This window comes from Zootoca vivipara, chromosome 2, assembly GCF_963506605.1.
Source record: "Zootoca vivipara chromosome 2, rZooViv1.1, whole genome shotgun sequence".
In the NCBI taxonomy this organism is placed as follows: Eukaryota; Metazoa; Chordata; class Lepidosauria; order Squamata; family Lacertidae; genus Zootoca; species Zootoca vivipara.
Window position 1 is genome coordinate 93,144,063 of NC_083277.1, and position 20,478 is coordinate 93,164,540.

At 45.3% G+C, this 20,478-nt stretch overlaps 1 non-coding gene across 1 annotated transcript; it reads left to right on the forward strand.

Moving 5' to 3' along the window:
• Window positions 1–19,946: 19,946 nt before the first annotated feature.
• Window positions 19,947–20,021, forward strand: TRNAI-GAU (transfer RNA isoleucine (anticodon GAU)). Its single transcript has one exon. It is a non-coding gene; the product is annotated as a tRNA-Ile (tRNA).
• Window positions 20,022–20,478: the final 457 nt, after the last annotated feature.

The following is a 20,478-nucleotide window of genomic DNA, read 5'->3' on the forward strand; positions in this document are numbered from 1 at the left end:
TACGTTTCCAAGCACAATTCAAAGTGTTGGTGCTGACCTTTAAAGCCCTAAACGGCCTCGGTCCAGTATACCTGAAGGAGCGTCTCCACCTCCATCGTTCTGTCCGGACACTGAGGTCCAGTGCCAAGGGCCTTCTGGATGGTTCCTTCACTGCGAGAAGCCAAGTTACAGGGAACCAGGCAGAGGGCCTTCTTGGTAGTGGCACCCGCCCTGTGGAATGCCCTCCCACCAGATGTCAAAGAGAAAAACAACTACCAGACTTTTAGAGGACATCTGAAGGCATCCCTGTTTAGGGAAGCTTTTAATCTTTAATAAATTATTGTATTTTAATACTTCTGTTGGAAGCCGCCCAGAGTGGCTGGGGAAACTCAGCCAGATGGGCGGGGTATAAATAAATTATATTATTATTATTATTATTATTATTATTATTATTATTATTATTATTATTATAACAAAATACAATAAAACTCAAATGCAACACAAATGACACAACAGTTAATGCAGCACCAAATAAAATCACCAGATTCAATAAAACTGAGCAGAGCCATAGTCCCATTCTTCTCCATTCTACACAATAACATCCATGTAGGTGACAACACAGTGAGATACCCCATCTCATCTCACCTGATCTATATAAAAAGAGTGCTACCCTGGAAGCATTCATTCCTGGTTTCCTGCTGCACAGGGCCCAAAATCCTAACATTAAGTCCCGCCAGATGAAGTTGGCATCAGAAGTTCCCATTTGATTGGGCCACATGCTTAGAGTTTGTTCCCAGTTTGCTCGTGAAACATAAGTCCTTCAGTGTGCTCTGCTTACCTACCGTTCTTGCAAGCTCATTTGCACTGTAATAGGCATGAGCTTAACATCAGTTGCCCCTGAGCATTTGCACTGAGGATCCATCAACCTTTTGTGTTGATCATAGCCATGAATGTGATTCTCCAGACCAAACGATGCAATCCATTGAAGGTATCCCACCCAACTGCATGTTTTACACACACAAAAAAAAGAAGTGAAGGAAAAGTTGCTGGAAATTGAGCAGGAACTTGCACTTAAACAAAATGCATGCACCAGAATATATAGCATACAGTGGAACCTAGCAGCAGTGTGACGATGGGTCCCACTCTCTATTACTATCAATGCGACACAGGAATTCAGAGGGGAAAACACCCACCCTCTTCTCCTGCCGCCTCAAAAATAAACCCCTTTTACTTGTGGGTTTCTTAGTAAGGAGAGCCTTCCAGCTTATGTGGCCTGGTACCTTAAGAAACTCTAGGCTGTCCGACGGAATAACCTCTTGGCTACAGTAAAGGGTCTCCCTCAGTTTGATTCCCCACTGTAAAAGTTTGCCCTTTTCACTCTGGCAACTTCTTGGCGCCTCAGGTTACCCTACTAAGCCTCCTCCGTGTAACTCCAGGACACAAACTGCCACCTCCCTGCCTGAGGTGAGTTTTGCCCTCTCTTGAGCCCCCACGGCTGTGAGTCCTGATACCTCGCTGGAATAATAAAGACGAACCTTTTTGGCAAAACAGAGATGAAGTTTTATTGTCTTAAAAGCATAAGTGTTTCTTTAACGTGTCATGTATTTATCTGCCTTGTTTCAGTTGTACAAAAAAAAAACTCAAACATTTAACTTCAAGTTTTCCTAAATCTTATCTAAATTTACAGTCTCCTGACCTCTCCACTTTCTTCATATCACACCACACCCTCCTCCCTCTCCCTAACTGACCAAACCGACACTCCCTCCTTTTGAACTGGGAACAGTCCCGCCCCCATCGGAATTCTATGTCAGTCAGGCTGGAGGTGGATTAACTCTTTGCCAGCCAGGTAGGAATAAACATTTCAAAACTGCGTCAATTTGTCACAAGCAGTATTTCCATTAGGCCAATTCCCAGAGGACAAGAGTGTTCTTTTAATCGTAGAGTTTCTTTGGCACTGCATATAAAGCTGCTGGACCTTAATTTTTTAGTCCTGGGAGGTGCATTGGCAGTTTCACTGCAGTATTCCTTTCCCAGTTATGCTCCAATCTGAGCACTTTCCTCGCTGGTACCAAGACACTAGAATTTACAACAAATACATTTACCCATTTACAACAAATACATGAAGCACATAAAAATGGCAGATCCAATGCAGGTTAATGGGGCCTCCATACTGAAGAACGTGCAAGTGGCAGGCAGATTCAGTTGTGCTCCTGACAGTCACTGCATTGATCCCCATAGGGAACACTGCTTGTTCAAGTTGGCTAGCTATATTAGTGCAAGAGTTATACCACTGACCTACCACCTGGGAACCATGCATTGTGCAATGGACCACACAGAGGAAGATGAGGCTCTAGATCTGTTTGTGGGGAAGAACTACTAAGAACTACTAAGACCTTCTTCAGGATCATCTGGCTGGAGGACACAACTCTACCACCCACCTCTAATTCAGAGGGTGAATCTCCCACAGTGCCCATCTCCCCAGGCCCAGAAAACCTGAAGACTGCAAAATAAGATGAGGGCCCTTTAATAGCCAACACCTCCAGAGGAGGTGGGGCTCACTACATGAGAAATCCAGTCAACTCATATAAGGCTCCAGCTACATCTAGGTGCTTGCAGAGATAACAGTTTGCACAGCTTCAAAGACAATAATTTGTATAGACAGGAGTATAGGACTTTGTGAGCTCTCCAAGGTCCTGCACGTACCTTGAATTCCTGACAACATAGAACAGACACTTCTAGGCTCCCCCTGTGAGCCTTAAGCTGCCACAGGACAGAAATAGTGGCAACAATCTCTTGGTAGGTACCTCCTGTTCAGTTTCCTGTTTGGGCATTGCCACTGCTGGAGAAACTTGCCTTCTGAAAGTGTGTCAAGTCCCATTTGCTCTCCGAAATGGGGCATTTCACTCAGCTGTTTTGCGGGCTTTGCAGAAATGCAAAAATGTTAACAAGCAGCCTACAGCATATCCACATCAAGTTTCTCCTTTTTTACAGCTCCTTTTTTACAAAGCACTCCTCAGCACAGGAGCTAGTTAAGTCAGGAGCAGAAGCTGCACCCCACATCAAGGCTGCATCAGTTTAAAAAAGGAATACCCCATTCATTATCAAATGTGAAAGCAATTTGAAGAGGGTGGAGAGGACAGAGAAACTTACAAGGCTTTCCCATCTCATATTTTCCTTCACTCACAGTTTGAAACCTTCCCTCCTCCCCTTAATAGGGTCCCAGGGGCAGCCACCACTATTGAAGGGACAATGAACTGGTGCCAAATACTATGGAAATATCCCTAGGAGTAAAGCAATTGAAACCAGGTTCTTGCAGTTCATAATCTGTTTACCAAATTGAGTATTATGAAGGATTTGCTGATGACTCAGGATTTTTCAACATTTCATTTGCCTGCAGAGCATGAAACAGAGTTTGCTTGCTTTGTTAATTTTTCTAAAAGTCTCCTCCTGCTCACCTAAAGCCACCTCTATGCTGGTCTATCCTGATTTCTTCTGCTCTGACTCTGGCACAAGTTGAGTGGATGAACATAATCCAGGGTGGGCAACCTGTGGGCTTCCAGATATTGATGGACTACAGCTCCCATCATTCCTGACCAGTGGCTATCCTGGTTGGGGCTGATGGAAGCTGGAGTCTGATAATATCTGGAAGGGCCATGGATTCCTCATTCCTGCAAGGAGGCCCCATGCTTCCTTATTTCCACCTTGCTTGTCTTCAAAAGACATTGGGTAGTTATAAACATACCAAAGTAGCTATTGCCATTCTCCCAAAGTGCCCCTTTATATTCCAGTTATAGGAGTGACTTCTAGTTTAACTCTTTCCATGGCGGTGGTAGCATTTTTCTTTCACAAGCAACTGTTACCACTTGCACAAGTCATATGGGAGCCTTCAGGCAACCCTACCGGTTTGGGTAGTGCCTTCTACTTGAGTGAGATCCAAATACAAAACCACTCACCTACCAGTGGTTCCCAATGTGACTAACATTTTGGGTCACCCAGAAGACAATTTGGAGACATGACAATTATAAAGAAAACAACCAGCAGCATAGTTCCCACCTACAACTGGGCTGCACCACTACAGGCTTACAACATGACTGAAGACTCTTCCATACAAAACAACAGCAACATCCTCCACACAGGAAATGATGTCAGGAAGAATTATAGTCTAGCACTCTCCCTAACATCATTGCCATACTTATGTTAATATGTGGACGGCAATCTTTGCTCATTTTTGTATCTAGAATGGAACATTCAAATCATGTGGGCCTCCACCTGCAATTTGAAGTGGTACAGTCCGGACACATGCTTACCTTCTCTGTGAGGGTCCGATCCCAGGCATATGACATCTGTGACTGTATCTCTCGTGTTTTTTAACTGATAAATTCAGCTGCAGGAGAACTAGATTTGTACTGGGGCTGTGGATTGTAGCACTGGGTGAACATTTTTAACCATTCTCTCTCTCCCCCATGCCATTTCCCTGATATGAATTGCCTGCCCCCAGAACTAATATTTGCTCCATGCCGGGGTGGGAGGATGATCTGTGATTCTACCTCCCCTATCAGCAAATTGGAGCAGGGGGGTGTTAATGAGTCAAGATGGGAAATCAGTGAAAAGGGGGGAAAGTAGTCCTAGTCTAAATACCACTCAGGTGGCTTCATTTAGCATTAAAAAAAAATATCACAGGAGATTTGATCATGGGTTTCCCAATGTCACCTCTAGTTGGCCCAGAGAACTAGGCCAACATTACAATGAGCTGACAGCTAGACTGCCGGTGCTCCTCCGACTTCATCAGAACGCAGGGGGCACGATAAACGAAGCCTTAAAAGTTTGGTTCTCCTGTAATTGGTCTGACAAGCTTCTGACAAGGTGCAGGCTTCAATAACCCATTTATATCAAGACTTATAGGGCTGATGTAGCCATAAGAGGGAAGATGAGCCAGACAATGAAAGGAAGCGATTGAGTTTCAAGACAAGAACCAGTTTTCAGAGAAGTCCAGGTCATTAAACATACACATGTGCACTGGGGTTTGACTTCAGGTGGTATACAAGAGCCCTAGCATCTCCTTGATTGTAATAACCCTGAAAAGCTCTCCAAAGGAATAATTAAAAAGTGTCTAAACCTTGCTTCTATTTCTTTCAAACAAAGGATTGAACTGAACTGATGCCTCTATCCTAGAGGCAGACCAACTCAACGAAAGAACATGTCACACAGCAAACAAGTTATCACCTAAATTTTAAACCATGTAACTGTCAAGGAAACCGATGGGGGGGAAGCAGACAACACCCCAGGTACACACATATTAATAGGGGGTTGTATCCCATTAAGTTTTTTCTTAGCATAGACCCAGTGAAATTAATAGACCTAAGATAGTCATGTTCATTATTTCAATGGGTTTACAGTATTCTGAGTAGGACTAACATGAGATACAACCCAGTATTTTCACACATCACAGAACTTCCCCAACACTGAACTTCATGAGCCAATATTTTAAATATCTAAAACTCTAAAATATTATACACATATACAGGTGAAACTCGAAAAATTAAAATAGAAAAAAAAGAAAAAAAATCCTTTAGTAGCACCTTAAAGACCAACTAAGTTTTTATTTTGGTATGAGCTTTTGTGTGCATGCACACTTCTTCAGATACACTTGAAACAGAAGCAACCAGACCCATATATATATATATATATATATATATATATATATATATATATACACACACACACACACACACACACACACACACACACACACACAGAGGGTGGGGGGTGATGGGAATGGGTGATGGGCTGTAAGAGTGGTAAACCTGTTGATGGCTGTTAACGACTGCTGATTACTGCAATAGGTCCTACGGGGGGAAAACAAGGCGGGAGGCAGTGCAAGACAGGAGTGCCTGGTGTGCTATGGTCCATATGGTCCATGGGGTCACGAAGAGTCGGACACGACTAAATGACTAAACAACAAACAACAACAATGCTTCTGTTTCAAGGCTACCTACCTGTAACTCGGAAAATTAAAATATCGTTGAAAAGTGCATTTATTTCAGTAATGCAACTCAAAAGGTGAAACCAATATATGAGATAGATGCATGACATGCAAAGCAAGATATGTCAAGCCTTTATTTGTTGTAATTGTAATTATTTGTCATTGGGTGGGTCAATTATAAATGGAATGTAATTAATGAAATGTAATACCGATGTTTATTTCTGTATTATTGTAACTATTTGTTTTATTACTGTGGAATTTCCAAAAGAAAGCATTCGCAAAAATTAAAATAAAATATGAAGTTGCATTACTGAAATAAATGCACTTTTCGACAATATTCTAATTTTCTGAGTTTCACCTGTATATCCCCTGTCATTCTGGCTGCCTGGGGCTGATGAGAGCTGGAAGGGTACAGGTGCCCCCACCCTGCCATAAGCCATCAGTCAATGCTAATGAAAATCCAAGGAAACTGAAGTCAACAGGGATATCGCCATGGAGCGTGATGCATGCAAAAACAGCTCCACCAAAGGGCCCTCCAAATTGGCTGTTGAGTCAGGCACTGTAGCAGTATCACTCTTAGAACCAGGAACTATGATGCTGATGTGGCGACAAATCCCTACATCAGCTGCAATAGCCTCCCCAACATCCATGGCAATCTTATTAGAAGCTGCAAGTTTGCTTGCCTAGAATTTTGATTTATTTTTATCACCACCTGGGGCAAGGGAAACTAGGCAGCCTGGCAATCCATCTGGCTCACAAACACCCAAACCACAGAGAGCATTTAAAGATTCAACCCCCAGTATCAATCCATCCCAAGAGCAAATCTTATGGAAGCAACAGCCACACACCCCAGATACATAGGATTGGATGATAGGAATACTGTAGGTGCAAAAGGATGCATTTGGAAGCAAGAACTTAATACAGTGGTACCTCAGTTTAAGTACACAATTGGTTCCGGAAATCTGTACTTAACCTGAAGCGTACTTAACCTGAAGCGAACTTTCCCATCAAAAGTAATGGAAAGTGGATTAATCCGTTCCAGACGGGTCCGTGGAGTACTTAAACTGAAAGTACTCAAACCAAGGCGCACTTAAACCGAGGTATGACTGTACTGACCAATAACCCTGCATGGCTGAAATATGCAGCCATCAAACCCATTAAGCTGAGTTAATAGAGGTGAGGCCTTATTAAATTCAGGAACTATTAGAGTCATATGGAATAAGTGGCTTGAGGACTGCAGGCTATTATTGCTCGAGAGAGAGAGACTACGGAAAGATACAGAACACAAGGATGACAGAGACACAGCAACCCTGTTATCCAGAATAGAAGCTGCCCAGGCACTATAAGAGCGGGCTTCCACCCAAAAGACTCTGATTGCAGGGTGGAACCACATAGTTCACATGACAGGTTTCCAAAAACACCCCTTAGGGTCCGTTTTAGACAACACACACTATTTCTCTTTCAATTCAATGATTGTTTGTATCTCCTCTTCAAATTATCCTAATTAGTGCTTGGAAATAAACAAGGGGCCTATCTAACAGTTGTTGTTCAACAGCTGTGTTATGTCAACGACACAGTAGACAAAAACAGATCCATTCCCTGTAATTTGCCAGCAAATTGGAAGTTTCTTGCAGTGCTGTTCTTCATGGGGTTCTATAAATAAGCCACAGCCTGGCATTAATGTCCCATCACGTTCAGGACTCTTTCTCGCCATCTTTTGGGCTCTCCAAACATTGCAGATATTTAAATGGTTAGTTCAAGAGGGAGCTTGGAGGAGCTGCCATATGAAAATATGCAGGTTTAGGACCAGAGTCACTTAAAAAAAAAGGCAGTGCAAAAATCATAATTTAGTTTCTACAGCTGATTTCCATTTGATGAATCTGGTTTAAACTTCTCTCCCCTCCCCTATAAAAGTGTATGCAATTGCAATGAATTTACATGCAGCACCAAATTCTCCATCCCCTCTCCAGTCTCTTTTACTTGCTCTCCTTAAGAACTCTACCGTTTTTTTGGGGGGGGGGTTAACCATAGAAGATCGCTGATGGATCAGACCAAAGACCCATCTTGCCCAACATTATTTTCCCACAGTTGCCAACTAGGTGCCTCTGGGAAGCTCACAAGTGAAACACTTCCTGTCCCATACATTCAACTTCTAAAGCACCATGCATAAACGACAAAGATCACGTTGAATAAGCCTCCATCCTTCTCTCTTGTACCATAGCGTTCTGTCTCCTTGATGTTGTTTCATGCCGTGCTTCTAATTTTAACTCCTGTTCATCTCTCTGCTCTGCCCCACGTCCCACAACTACCCTCCCTCACAGAACACATCTGTACCTTGTGCAGAAGGTCCTCATTGTAGTAAGTGCTGCTTTGAATGCCAGTCCCATTGGCACCCATCCCCGAGTAGTCATAAGGGCTGCCAGCCCCGCTCTGATATCCCCAGTACGTCTCCATTTCTCTTCTCCAGACTAATTTTATTGCGTCAATGCTAAAAGCGCGGCTCCGGGCCAGACCTCAATGCAGCAAGCGAGCGCAGCAGTTCTCCGGACTCAAGCCTGCTACATTTTCCTCCTCTCCTGGAGAAGGAAAAGGTGCTAAAGAAACGCATCTAAAGAGAGCTCGCCCTGAAGTGAAGCTAGGTTAGAAGTACGGGAGGCGTCGGCGTGCGGTAGGGAGGGAGGAAGGGGGGCGGTTGTTGATCTGGGTTTCCTGGGACTGCAAAGTGCTGAGCAAGCGAGAACCTTGCAGCTTTTACTGATCCATAAAGCTGCAGCGCCTGGACAGGGTTTCAGCACCAAGGCCAGCTCCGTCGGCACCAGGAGACCGGAAACTCCTCGGCCAAGGAGCACCGCGGAGACCTCTTCACCGCACCCGCTCTAAGCGCTGCTTTCATGTCACAGTTCGGCACTAAGGACAGCACCCGCAACACCTGGGGGACTAAGCCGTCAGCTGCATCCACGGCAAGCCCCACCCAACAGATTTTAATGCATTGTAATAAAGGTTTTTGACGTCGTCCCTTTAAGTGTCCAAACTTGAATAAACACTCCAATTTGCCTCTTACATCACACTGCCCCCTGGTTCCTTTTCCGGCACTACCAGCAACTTTCAAACTTACCACTGCGGATTTCAGAGGAAATCAAGGGGGTGAATGTGTTTGAGAACAAAGTTTCTCTCTGGCAGTCATCTCCAGCTCTTCAGGATTTCATTATGCTACCCAAAAGAGTGAAACAAAATGGGACCATCCTTTGTGCCATAGATTTGGTAGCACAGCCAGGATAAGCATGGATTAGCTGTCTCAGGGAAAGGAGCCAACAATAGCGAGCCCCAAAGGACAACGATGAGGTAAAGGCCTGCTGAAAAGTAACCCTGGCCTGAAATCTTGCCAAACCTGGAAGTGTGTAGGTAACAGTGAATGATAGCCTTCATTTTGGTCAGGCTGCACCCCTCTGGTTTTATATGGCCTGTGAAACTATGGAAGAAATGCTCTGGCTTTTTATTAGCTCTACTGTAGAGCATCTAGAACTATCATGTCCTACTCAAGGTATGGACACACACAGTTTTCTATTAGGGCACTCATGGAACTGATCACTTTCTTAATCGTTGTTAGCATTGCTTGACCTTCAGACCAATGAAGTGCACTGAAAGGATATTTTTAGCCAACTGTGTGCCCCCAAGGGCTCCCTTTTGGTAGCTAGTTAAGTCAGCTTTCCAGCTATGATGCTGTAGCATTTGACAGGTTGAGACCAAGGAGTTAAAAAAAATGCCCACAGTATCTTACTGTTTTGTTTCAAAAGGCAGCAGGGACAATTTTATCAGAATACTAAAGGAGTAAAAAATTTCCCACCTGGACTAGGAGGGTGGGTCTGGACTGACTCCAGCTACAAAAGCTGAGACTGCTGAACACTCTTGGGCTGGCGTGCTATTTGAGGGGGGGGGTTGTTGCTGTTGTTTTTTTGTTGCTGTTATTTTAGATCTTGTTATTTATGTGGAAGTTGTTCAGTTTAGTTGTGTATTTTTAATGCTTTGTGACTACTTTTGTTATGTTGTAGTTATGTTTTTCATATTGCAAGCTGCCTTCAGCTTTGCTTGAACTGTGGAAAGCCAGCATACAAATAAAATTATGTATGCATGCAAATATGTATAAAAAACATTGCAGAGGTAGGCGTGACCACTTCTGTGTACTCTCCAACTCTATAGCTGGTGCTTCTTCCATTCAACCTCTAGTTTCTATCACCTGGACCAGTTTAGTAAGCATATTATAATAGATCACATTCCAAGACTGCCAACTTTAAACTGACCTTGCTCCTGTGTCTTCACTAGTGATCCAGCATGCTGAAATTAAGTCAGTGAAGCTGTTCCCATCACCTCATCTGCAAAAAGCATCAACTGCTAAATTTCTGCCTGTCAGATTTCTTTTAAAAACAGGCAATCCAATGAACTGGGTGTTGGAACTAGTGTGTGTTGTCTCAACTTGATGCCCTACAGATATTTTGGACGACATCTCCCACTAGCCCAATACTGAGAGCCAGTGTGGTGTAGTGGTTAAGAGCGGTAGACTCGTAATCTGGGGAACCCGGTTCGCGTCTCTGCTCCTCCACATGCAGCTGCTGGGTGACCTTGGGCTAGTCACACTTCTCTGAAGTCTCTCAGCCCCACTCACCTCACAGAGTGTTTGTTGTAGGGGAGGAAGGGAAAGGAGAATGTTAGCCACTTTGAGACTCCTTAGGCTACTGATAAAACGGGATACCAAATCCAAACTCCTCTTCTACTTATGGTCCAAAATATCCATAGGGCCAGTTGGCGAAGGCTGATTTGATGCAATAGTCTTTGCTCAAAACATCTCCTTGTGAAAATGTCCTGTACTTCTGTTCTGCATTCTGCTTCTGGGAAACAGATTAGGCAGCCAAAGACCTTACTGTCTTACTTGAGGATGTAGAATTATTTCAGTTGCTTATTGACACAGACCTACATATCCTGCTTAGCTAGTCAGGCATCTGTACAAATCATGAGTGCAGTTTCCCACATCCTCTTTTAAAACCAGTTATCTTGTGACAAAATACAAACTCTTCAGTTTCTAATTTGTTTTCATGAACTAGGACTTAAAAGTGGGATGGCAAATGAGCCAACCGAGTACAACCGAGGCCACGTGAAATTAGCTCCTCAATCACACTTATTTTTCCATTACATAAGACATGCCATTTTTCTGAAGGGACAGGACTTCATTGCACTTTCTTGCTCGTGTAGCTGACTCTGGTACTTTGCAATAGCTACTATTAGGATGATTGCAGGCAACATAAGAAAACAGATCATTTCCACTTGCCCTATCTAGAGCACAGCTTTAGTTGTGCGGGTGAAGGTTGCCCTTCCTATAGGATTGAGGCTACTGAGAATCAAAGAAGTTATGCTATACCAGGGGTCTGCAACCTGCAGCTCCGGAGCCGCATGTGGCTCTTTTACACCTTTGCTGCGGCTCCGGAGCGGATACGAGGGGAGGAGGCGTCCGAGCCATGCGCCGCCTGAACCATGCAGCGGCGCCCGCCATGCCCGCCAGACACTCGCGCGGTGCCCACCACCGCCGGAGCACACAGCTGTGGCGGCACGCTGTGCGCCTGCGCCCCGCATGGCGCCCGCCGGAGTCCACAACTCCGCTGTGCATGTGCGCTGTGCAAAAAGGACGCAAGGTGACGTTAGCAGCCCGGGGAGCGTGGTCGGCCCCCTCCCTGCATCAGCCCCTCCCTGCCGCATTTCTGCAGCCAATAGGCTCACGGGGTGGGGGCGGAGTTATTTATTTTTTTAAACTGGCGCGCTTCTTCCCGCCCAGCAGCAGAAAAGGCTTGCGGGCTCGGAGCGCGTGTTTGCTGCTGCTGCTCCTGCCTGCGGCCTGCCTGTGGCCTCCTGCCGGCCTGGTCAGGAGATTGAGGTAGATGTATTAATCAATGGGTTGATTCAATATGAGGAAATTTTATAAATTCACTTGATGGGAGCAACACACATGAAACCATACAGGTGTCCTAATAAGGGAGTCAGAGTTTTGCCCATTCCCAGTAATCAAGGCAGCCCAAACTCATAAGGCAGTGGTTGCTGGTGCCCATTCCCAGTCATAGCTGCCAAGTTTTCCCTTTTCTCACGAGGAAGCCTATTCAGCATAAGGGAATTTCCCTTTAAAAAAGGGAGAACTTGGCAGCTATGTTCCCAGTAATCAAGGCAGCCCAAACTCAGAGTTATTTTTATAATGACGAGAATGACATTGGGCCCTCATTATTATTATTTACATCAGGCACTGATTATGATTTATGGTACACTGGGGCCCTGATTAATTTTCTATGGCATTTTGGGGCATTGATTATTGGGCATAGCAAATTTTGCTATGGGGCCTTCTGATTTCTAATTACGTCCCTGTTTTGCGGCTCCCGGTTTATTTTTTTTCTTCGGAAACGGGTCCAAGTGGCTCTTTTTGTCTTAAAGGTTGCAGACCCCTGTGCTATATCAAAAGACAAACCTGTCTAAAATGGAAAGAGGCTTTCCTTTTCAGCACTTCTTTCGTATGGCAATTAACAGTCTCGGGGTGTGTACACACGTCCTGCTTACTCTGCATAGGGTGCTTTGACTGCTGCTGTGGGAAGTGGTGCAATGCTGGTGTTAACCATAATTCGCATCTGCCCTGCTGCCTGTTTTTTTTTAAAAAAAATACTGCATTTTGATGTGCCCCTCCCCCACTAGCTTTGCTCTGAATTGAAACAAAGAGCAACGTAGCTGTGTTTTAAGTCAGTAATGTGTCAGCCCAAAATATATTGCTGTCCAGGATGAAGAGCAAGATGGCAGGTACCCCCAAATTCATTTTGCACCTGAAAGTCAATGCCTGGAAGCTGATTTTTACTTCAACAGAGTTGATGGAACAGTGTGTCAGGGGACCACCAGGGATCAGCAGGGAGCCCAGCGGAACGGTGCCAGGGGTCCAGGAGGAAGTCATTTCAGAGCATCGCTCCGAAGGTGGTGTTGAGTCTCTCTCAGTGGAGAAGGAGTCTGGGGATGCTGACGGCTCACAGGAGCACTGGGGAAGGTCAGAAGTGTCAGACCTGAGCACCGTGGAAGGGGAGGCGTCAGAGGAATGTTCCTGCCCCTTCACCCCAGGTCCAGAGGGGGGGACAAACACCAGGAGCAGAAGAGGCTGGGGCGCTAAAATTCCTATGTTGGAGGTGGTCCCGACGCACGCCACTTCCGGATTCCGACTCGGACTGAACGGTCATGGACATTTTTGCTCTGCCTTGTACATATGTATATAATAAAACTCTGTAAAAACCAGTTATGGAGTTTGGAGCCTTTTACTCATGTGAAGCCAACCCAGCTTTCTTACACAGTGCCCCCAACCACACCAGAGGGTGGCAGGCTAACTTTGATAGGCCCAGGCCAGACAGCATGGGCAGGGCAGGGCAGCCCTGTCAACCAACAGAGCGGAAAGCAAAGGGTTTTGAGGGGGATGATAGGAAAGCTGCTGCTGCTGCTGCTCTCACACACACTTTCCAATATTTGCCACCTGAGGCCACCCCCTTACTCTGCCTAATTGTAGAGCCGGCATAGTCCAATAATTTCAGCATGGTCTAATAATGATTTATATACTGCCTTTTACCAAAAGATCCCAGGGTGGTGTACAACATTGGGGTATATCCACATGACAATGGCAGCTGAAATGGCAGCTTGTGTGTTCTCATTGGCATGAGATGGGAAGCGGAACACAGACACACACACACAGACACAGACACAGACACAGACACAGACACAGACACACACACACACACACACTATACTGTGTAGTCTGCATGGAAGTGCCTTTGAAAGCCTCCTGGCAAAATGGGCTTCACAATGCACCATTGATAATGCAGCCTGCATGCACAATTCCAAATCCGACAAGGAAATCTCCCTTACTGGATCAGGGCAAATTATGTTTACGAGTGGTTTCTTTTTTTAAAAAGTTATAGATTACCTTAGCATGAATTGATCTTTTTAAAAAATTAAATCGCACTGTACTATAAGGCAAGGCTTAGGTTTATATTTTATTTATACACAGGGCTCTTTTCTAAGTCACCTCCCCCCATCCTCATGCATGCCAATTCCGAGAACCATTTCTACATCCGTGAACTTCTAGCTCAATGACTGTTCCTGGCCAAGTTAATTATGTCTGCCTTTTTTCTTCGCTTTCTCTCTCCAATGGCATAACTGCTTGGATCAGACGAGTGGTCTCAGCGGTGAACGTAGCACAAAGTAGTGAAAGGATGGTAGCAAGCAGGGAAGAAGAAAGGCTCTATCATTTCCCAAGATTGAGCTGCTATGTTACGAGTCAGCTGTAAAACTCTCCTTCTATCAGGAGAAGATGTATGGAGATGACAAGCAGCAGAAACCTAACAACCAGCAACCGGAAATGAGAATTAAGAACTTGGAAGTCCCGTAAAATGCAAGGCTAGGAGGGCCTAACCAATTAATAACCAGCCTTGACATTTCCGTTTAAACATAGATTTGATTGACACCAAAAAAATAAACAGGCACACCGAGAGCCATCCTATGCATTATATAGAAGGAGAAGGTAGCATTTTGGGCTGGGCCACTTCAGCTGAAGGTTTCTTAAAATTATTTTTCAGAATACACCAAATGAAATTCTGTGCACAATGCAAGCCAGAACCTCAGGGAAGATCTTGCAAAGTCCTCTCCTTTATTTGCCAGTTTACTATGTGCTGTGATCTCATGGGTGTAGTCAAGGGGTGGCAGGGGGCAGCTGCACCCCCAAATCAATACAAATCTGAGGTTCTGCACCCCACCCCAACAAAAATCCTGGCTACGTCCATGTGTGAGCTTATGACACAGCTAATGTTCAAAACACCCTCACACACACATGCGCATTATGAAGTGGTACAGTCAGAATCCCATCACTATGATAAAATACAGACAATCCACCATTCCACAGCAAACTTTCCAGAATTGGTAGAAACAAGTCTGTTTTTCTTTTCTTTTTTCAAATGTCTGGAAGAGTGAGCCATTTACACCTGAGAACCTGAAACCTTGTCTTGGTTTATTTTCCACCCTGCTGCCAAAGTTTGTGAGGTCTGTTCTACAGTAAGCAAATTTATTGGATCAGCAAGTTGTCTTACTGAGAGAGTCCTGACTTTCAATCAGACCCTCTCTGTGTCTGCATTCTGATGTATAGAATAAGTAAACCCAAGCAAGAAATGATTGGATGACAGGCCAGTGGCTTATGGCATGATTTGCAGGAGCAGATACATCTATCCTGGTGACCTGGGTCCACCACAAAGCAGCAAGTCAAAGGGTGGTGAAGTAGAATGGACTATGCCATTTCAGACTGCAGGTGAGTGGTGGCATTTTTTTAAAATGTTCTGCTACCTTTAAATCAGGCCTCTCTTTCCCCCATTACTTTTTAAAGTCTGAAAGGCAACTCATGCACCTCCCAGCTCCTCCCCCCAGACTTAGTGAGATGCATGTGGTATCCCTTCATCTACCACTTCCAGAGTCACCTGAGCAGTCTGTCTCTCCATAACAGGCATCCCCAAACTGCAGCCCTCCAGATGTTTTGGCCTACAACAACTCACATGATCCCTAGCTAACAGGACCAGTGGTAAGGGATGATGGGAATTGTAGTCCAAAACATCTGGAGGGCTGAAGTTTGGGGATGCCTGCTCCATAACATCTGAAACCGACTTCAACTTGCACCCTGATTTTCAAGGAAACTCAGCCACCAGCTCCCTCCAGCACCCTCCCACCAGCACGCTGTGACATCCATCTTGCATCATGTTGGCCGATAGTAAACGTCGTTTAAATCTTCACTCAGGGGACCTTGTGTTTGGCAGATCAAGAGAGCGTTATGTGGGTGGCAATAACTTTAAAGTGACCTCATTATGAATTTTAAGAAACCGTTTGAAATCCCTGGACTCTCACTCTTGTCATGAGCATTCATGTTTGGCTATTTATAGAAAACACCTCAGAACTGCACTGAAATATTCATTTATTTCTACGCATGCAAACTCCAACAGAGTAAAATGCGAAATCAGACGCATAGCAAAAGGTACGGCACACGATGATTCCTTATTTAAAACAGAAGATGGCTGTATATTACGGCCTGCATTAAGAGCTACAAAATCAATGCACACGCATCTGAGAGTACAGTCTGGATATCTTCAAGTTCAGCAATGGTTGACACTACATTATGTTTCCCCCCGTGAGTGAAGGCTTAAGGTCAGGAGTGGCTAATCTGTGGTCCTTCAAGTTTAGTTGGACAACAGCCCCCCTCAGCTTTGACCATTGGCCATGCTGGCTGGGGCTAATGGGAGATGGAGCCCAGTCTCTGGGGAGCCCCAGGCCACCGCAAACTAAGACAGCACATCAGCTGTTAATCTAGACAAGAAATTCATTGTCTCTTTATTGTTTTCCTATTAAGGCTTGGGGAAGACTTGGTACAGAAAGTTTCCCTTCATTCTAAGGTTCCTGAGTGCATTTTCCTGTGTTTTACACTAAAACAAATTGATCAGGAGTGTGCCTTCTGGCTCAAAGGAGAGGGTGCCTAAAAGGGAAGGGAAGGAGAGGTGCCCACAACCCCAAGGATATATTTGGCCCAGTAGCATTAACAACAGTTGAGAATAAAATGGAAGAATGCACATGTCATTATTATGAGGCTGTAATTCAGTTAGGGAAGGACAGACGAAGCAAACAGGACTTGGCAATAAAACAAGTAATTAGTTTGTATCATGTCGGCGCAACTGCTTTGAAAGTAATGAAACGTCGTGTATTTGCACCATCTGAGGAGCTGGCTGAAATGCAACAATCTTGTTAAATTTAGGCAACCTTTGACTAATAGGAAAATGCAACAGATACAATCTCTGTTGGAGACCCATTGAGCACAGGCCGTTCCTGGGTCTCTGTAGTCTCTCCATCACCTGAGATTTCTCACTGGCGCCGAGGTCCTTATGAACTAATCCAGTTAGCTAAATAAATGCTACACAGCTGAAATCAATGACAAGTAGCATCCCTTCCCAGCACAATGCCTTTCCTTTGAGTATGGATGAACAAGCAATGCTTACTGTGCCTACCATTGTTTTCATTGGTCAACAAACATATACACAAAAGCATTTAACTATTTATCAGCTTATATTGGACAACTCGGCATCTAAAAACAATGAAGGGCAATTAATAGACAATACCAATTCTGTTTTACAGGAGTTGTGATGGCAGAACAGGGCATGCTTTGAATTAGCTAGGAACTGGGAAGCTCAGGATGGAGACAGGTTGCTATTGCCCACAAAACAGCAGGTCAAACTCAAAGCACTCTGCTTATTAGGTCTCTGTACGCGGGTGGCGCTGTGGTCTAAACCACAGAGCCTAGGGCTTGCCGATCAGAAGGTAGGCAGTTCAAATCCCCGCGACGAGTGAGCTCCCGTTGCTCGGTCCTTGCTCCTGCCCACCTAGCAGTTCGAAAGCACATCAAGTGCAAGTAGATAAAGAGGTACTGCTCCGGCGGGAAGGTAAACGGGGTTTTCCATGCACTGCTCTGGTTCGCCAGAAGCGGCTTAGTCATGCTGGCCACACAACCCAGAAGCTGTCTGCAGACAAACGCTGGCTCTCTCAGCCTATAGAGAGAGATGAGCGCCGCAACCCCAGAGTCGTCCGCGACTGGACCTAACAGTCAGGGATACCTTTACCATCAGAGCAGTCAGTAACAAGGGAAGCCGATTTCCCAAATGACCACTAGAGGTCAGCCATGCAGCAGAAGTTCGCTATGGCCATACATAGCGTACATAGTCAGTACTTTGCACAAGGAATTCAAGAGCATAGAGGGAAATTTAGGTTTGCTCAGTCAATTAAATTGGCTTTAAGTGCTCTGTTGCCCTGGTGCAGCAAACCTGCTTTAAAACCACCCCCCAGCCCCTCCCATGGCATTTCCTTTTTGTGGTTACAAAGCAACAAGGAGATGCAATGGAAACTGTGGGCTGAAAGAATTATTAACAGGAAGATATATCAACACTGTGCGCTCTGTCATGTAAAGTCCCTGCAAACAAATCAGAACAAATACTCAATAAAGACTGGGCAGGCACCAACCCGAATGTAAGCTTTATGCAAGCATATCAGGACAAATTGCCAATAAACAGGTTTCGTGGAGGAGCCCTAGATGCAGTCAAGCTAAAAGGCAGCATGCGTTGATCCTCACTGGATAGGAAAGGGGGTCTACTTGGAAGGAAGGTGGTGCCCTTATGTCTTCATCAGCTGTGCAGAAGAAGGAATTTCAGCTGTTTCCTATGGCTCCTGCTTGATATGGCAGATTAGTTTCTGTTTGGTTCCTTGGCATGAGAGAACAGGACCCATGAACTCATTCACTAGCCTCCTGGTTCTAGATCCTGAGAATTCTCCTGTACATTAAAGTGTAATGTTAACAACAGCAGCCTGATAGGTTACTGGCAAAATGGCGTTTCTAGGACTGCCTAATGAATGGGAGTAGGTGGGAGCTAGGGACGCGGGTGGCACTGTGGGTTAAACTAGGGCTTGCCGATCAGAAGGTCGGCGGTTCGAATCCCCGCGACGGAGTGAGCTCCCATTACTCGGTCCCAGCTCTTGCAAACCTAGCAGTTTGAAAGCACAAAGTGCAAGTAGATAAATAGGTACTGCTACAGCGGGAAGGTAAACGGCATTTCTGTGTGCTGCTCTGGTTCGCCAGAAGCAGCTTAGTCATGCTGGCCACATGACCCAGAAGCTGTATGCCGGCTCCCTCAGCCAATAATGCGAGATGAGTGCCACAACCCCAGAGTCGGTCACGACTGGACCTAATGGTCAGGGGTCCCTTTACCTTTAGGTGGGAGCTGTCCAGGGCCTTCCACAGCAAACCTGATCTGCAAAAACCAGCAAGTGAAGCTTTTCACACTGACAAGACAAACAATGTCTGCACAACAGGCCACAGGTGCCAATTCCCTGGGGCCCTGGGTGCCTGAGTAACCATAAAATTCCCCATGAAGGGTCCGGGCACCCACAAATTTCAGTGCCAGGGCCATGCATGCTGCATGGCACCCACAGCCCTGGGCACCCATGGTTGCGGGGCCAAGCTGGCACTCCTGCAACAGGCACATCAATAGCAGTGGCTTGGATAGTTGGTGACCCTGTGACTAATGCATAGAAGGAAACTACACCCTCTTTGATGACTTAAGAGCACAGATTCAATTCTGAAAGGGGGGAAAAACCACACCACTACTTTTGTGTAAATATGCAGGTAGTGCTGTAAACTGTCAGAGCCAGCGAGCAGCACTTTTGAGACAGAAAATGCAAAAGCCAAGCAAAGTTCCATCTGCAGCTAGAGCTTCTTGAAGTCTGCATTGGGATGCCTCATAGACATTGCACATCTAGTAAGCTCCTTCTGAGGTGCCCCCCCCCCCCCAGTTTGTTCCTTAGGAACATAGGAAGCTGAGAAGCCTGTGGCCCTCCATATGTTATGGGACTCCAGCAACCATCATCTGCAGCCATTGCGTCACGGATCCCGCAGCCTTGACTTAGAGTACTGGTAGGCAGCATGGAGGGTGTTTGCCAGACAGAAGGAACCCTGAGAGGAGGAAAGGGCAATAGCATTTCACTCACTCATTCTTGCTGCTATTGTGCAATTGCTGAAATCAGGTCAGTTTTCTTGAGCAGCAGCAGAAAAAGTTCGGGGGGGGGGTATAAGCAATCCTTAGCTGGATGCTTCTTTGAAGTGCCAATGATCTCATTTGTCAGCAACAGCAACTGTGTGATCTTGTTTCTAGCTACTAAAGAGGTTTGTCTTCCAGAAGTGTGAAAGAGCAGTGTGTGAGCGACTGGGGGAATTGGACTTCCTCTGTCCTGAGTTTGGGCGGCATTCAGGAGGTTCATTTGGTACAAGGAGAATTGTAAAATTATAGGGTTTTGAAGGGGGTGATCATCTAGTCCAATGCCCTGAAGAAAAACCTGTATAACTCATTCATTCTTCTGTGCCATAGCTCAGTTGGTTAGAGCGTGGTGCTGATAATGCCAAGGTTGCAGGTTCGATCCCTGTATGGGACAGCTGCATATTCCTGCATCACAGGGGGTTGGACTAGATGATCCTCAGGGTCCCATCCAGCTCTACCATTCTATTATTTTGTGATTGATTTATTGCATTTGTATACCTTTCTGCTAAGGAGATCAATGTGGCTTACATGGTTCTCTTCCTCCTCATTTTATCCTCACAACAACCCTGGGGTTTTCATATGGAAAATCTTTATTTTTTTATTTTTTAAAAAAGTATCTAACAAGTATCAGACATACAACCTGTGTTTAAAAATCTCCAAGAGTGTTACAAAACCACTAACAGGCCTAAGAAAAAGGCCATTAACAAGAATAAAAGGTAAAGGTAAAGGGACCCCTGACCATTAGGTCCAGTCGTGACCGACTCTGGGGTTGCGCGCTCATCTCGCATTATTGGCCGAGGGAGCCGGCGTATAGCTTCCAGGTCATGTGGCCAGCATGACAAAGCCGCTTCT